Source organism: Ornithodoros turicata, unplaced genomic scaffold, assembly GCF_037126465.1.
Source record: "Ornithodoros turicata isolate Travis unplaced genomic scaffold, ASM3712646v1 Chromosome21, whole genome shotgun sequence".
In the NCBI taxonomy this organism is placed as follows: domain Eukaryota; kingdom Metazoa; phylum Arthropoda; class Arachnida; order Ixodida; family Argasidae; genus Ornithodoros; species Ornithodoros turicata.
In genome coordinates, this window is record NW_026999337.1 from 1929779 (window position 1) to 1933192 (window position 3414).

General features: G+C 47.2%; 1 pseudogene; it reads left to right on the plus strand.

Annotated features, from left to right (window-relative positions):
• The first annotated feature begins 216 nt into the window (after positions 1 to 216).
• Positions 217 to 2976, plus strand: LOC135373146 (uncharacterized; annotated as a pseudogene).
• The last annotated feature ends 438 nt before the right edge of the window (positions 2977 to 3414 follow it).

Genomic DNA, 3414 nt, shown 5'->3' on the forward strand with positions numbered 1-3414 from the left:
GACGGTAAGCATCTCTTGTTGATATAGTTTTGGATCAGTACGAATTCATGTCGGTGTGCACTTGTTCTGTTCGTTCGTGTTTACATACGATACACGAAGCGCATGGAGTCACGCGTGATGATTAGCTTGCCTTCTTTGCATACATCGCACTAATGGCATGTTCAAACGATATACTAATTCGAATACCACTGACATTACAGTGTTTATCACAGCCCCATGGCATACTGCCTTGTGCCGTACTGCCGGACCGACGGAAAACAACGACTACCCGGCATTTTGTTTCACGAGATACCTGCAGACGCGGCACTGCGCGAGCAGTGGCTGAAAGCCATAAAAAAGGATCAATGGGTGCCTAGCGACACATCCAACTACTCAAGGGTCTGCAGCAAGCACTTCAGGGAAACACATTTCGCAGAAGGAAAACGACGGCGCCTCAAGAAGGGAGTTGTGCCTTCGGTTTTTCCAGAATATCCATCGTACATGCAGCCACGAGTTCTAAAGGAAAGGAACTCTGACAGCATCTTGAAGAGATCCGTGCGAGGATGTCGCAGTGAGAACGAGCCCCCAAGGAAACGTAAAAGGATGTTTGAAGATACTGTTGCTCATAGCCTAATATCACAAAATGCAGTAGAAGAAGCAACAACACCGTGCATTGGAGACCTTTCTTCTGCAGAGGGTGAGCAGGAATTCGTAAGCACCACTGACGCTACACAGTTTGGTCACATAGCCTCTTCGGATCAAGAGACACAAGCTGATCTAAAATCAAGTTTGCTGGCAATGGAGAGGACGAAATGGAGGAGAAAAGAGAGGGACCTAAAAAGGCAGATAGAACGGCTTCGTAAGACAGTTGACCATTATAAAGACGAACTCCAGCAGCTGAAGGACGACAACCACTTCGATGATTTCGCCTACATCAGGGAACAAGCAGGCAAAAAGCACCTTCCCGCTGTGTTCCTCTGGGACCAAATAGTGAATCAGAAAAAAAAATTCAAACGCAAGAGACCGACCTGGTCAGAAGATGTAGTTCGGCACTGCATAATACTTAGGCACCTGTCCAGCAAGTCCTATGAGCACATCAGGAAGGAAATACTGTTGAAGCTTCCAAGTAGAAACACACTTCAAAATTTCCTTGGAACAATCTCTGGAGATACAGGGTTCACGGATCTAATACAAGCACACCCCAAAGGAGAAAACGAGAAGCTGCCCGCTCCCCAGTCCAAGGTCTGCTCCCTCATCGTCGACGAAATGCGCATGAAAGAAAAGCTCCAGTACAACAAAGAGCAAGACCGCTTCGTTGGTCAAGTCGACATGGGGGTGGCCACGCAACCTGGAAGTGAACTTGTGCTAGCAAATTCATTGCTGTGCTTTGTAATAAATGGCCTCTCCACATCCTATAGGATTCCAGCATCCTACTTCTTCACAAAAGGACTGAGTGGTCACGAGCTGTCAAAGCTGATCTCTTATGTAATGAAGAAGGTGGAAGAAGCTGGCTTCAGGATAGTGCGCCTTGTAACTGACAATCATAAAGTGAATGTGAATGCGATGAAAGACCTCTGTGGTGGAATTCTGACTTACAGAATTGAGCACCCATGCGACAAAGACAGACTTCTCTTTTTAAGTTTTGATTACTGCCATATAGTGAAAAACGTTCGTTCCCAGTTCCTTACTAGGGACATTGGCAAGGACGGGGAGGTTACTTCGTCGCATTTGAAAAAACTCTACGAAATGCAAACTGAGTCGTTAGTCAAGCCTGTGAGGAATCTTATAAGAAAACACGTGTATCCGAACAACATCGAAAAGATGGACGTCAAGCGAGCGGTGGAAGTTCTGGCGCCAGATGTCACCTCTGCGTTGGAGTTTCTGAAGGAACAAGCTGGATTCAGTTGTCATGCATCCTTCACCAGAGCAGGCCCAACAGTGCAGTTCATGAAAAATATCTACCGTTGGTTTTTACTCCACGACACAAGCAACCAGGTGCAACACATCCAGCAGAAGCATCCTGACACAAAGCACTACGATGATGTGAACGATCCTCGGCTAGAATGGCTTGAGGTTACCTTCCCTGTATACATGGAAGAACTGAAGAAACGTGCCAATACGCAAAGGGGATTTCTGACTGCAGAAACATACGACCTGACATCCTGACAACATACTCGACTACTGCTTGCATCCGGTACCTGCTACAAACAGAAAAGTTCTGTTTTGTTTTGACACGCAAGTTCAGCAGTGACCCGATTGAGTCCTTGTTTGGAACACTGAGGCGATCCATGGGCTGCAACGATCAACTTGACGTGCGCTCTGTGCTCTCCAGTTTGGAAAAAAACTATTGAAAACTGGGATTGCTGCAGCTTCAGAACAGTGCAATGTGCTGCGCAGCCAAGATTCTGGACACAGTGACATGCTACCAACTGCAGCGACTGGGGTGTCCAGGGAATCAGGTGAGATACCAGGAACAGCAGTTCTGGAGCTGAACCGCATGAAGGCAGAAGAAGTTCCACCTCAACTTCCCATATTACAACTCTCGGCAGATGTGTATGTTGGTGGGTAGCTCGAGTTGTACATGAGCACATCAGCTGTGAGGCATGCTGCGTTCTGACAACAAAGCAACTCACGAACCAGCCACTGCAACGGTTCACGCAACTCCAAGATAGGGGTGGGCTGATTTATCCCTCGGACAAGCTTCTGTACATTTTGGAAACATTGAGACTGCTGGTGCAGACCATTCTGAAGACAAATCCAAAGCTTGGTAAGCCACTGAAAGCACTGTTGAAAGTGGCAGTTCCGGCTGTTTCAGAATCAAGTTTGCTTAGCTGCAGCTGTGATCATGACCAACACCGCCAGACCTTAGCTGAACTAATATGCACCAGATTCATTAAGCCATTGCTTGTTAACTATGCGTCTGCAGCGACAGCCAAAAACGATGTACGTAAAATATTTGCTACCAAGCCTCTGTCGCAAAAGTATGTGAAATTGTAAAATGTGCCTTTCTGTTGTCTCTGTCAATTGTTGTCTATGTCTTGATCTTCATTGCAATAAAGTACCGTAGTCGATGATTACCTCAACGGAAGCACGTTTAGATTAGGCACACTCAGCTCACACTAGAGTCACTCTAGCTCACACAGCCTATACTCGGAACGGTGCCGGTGTTACATTCTGTCATGTCTGTGCAGCGTCACCGAGATACGCCGACGAGTCATCAATGATTTCATGAAAGGGCTCTTATCGTGGCCATCGCTACATGATTCCGTTGCCCAGATCCACGATTTACAAAGTGCGTCCATATAAAAAAAATCAAGCGCGAACAGCCAGCGGAACCATTAGCACATGATACCCCTCTCTGTGTTCTCCGCCCGCAAGAGGAGCGGCGGAAAGCCGAAACATCTCCGACGGCGGCGCCTCATTGTTCTCCCGGGG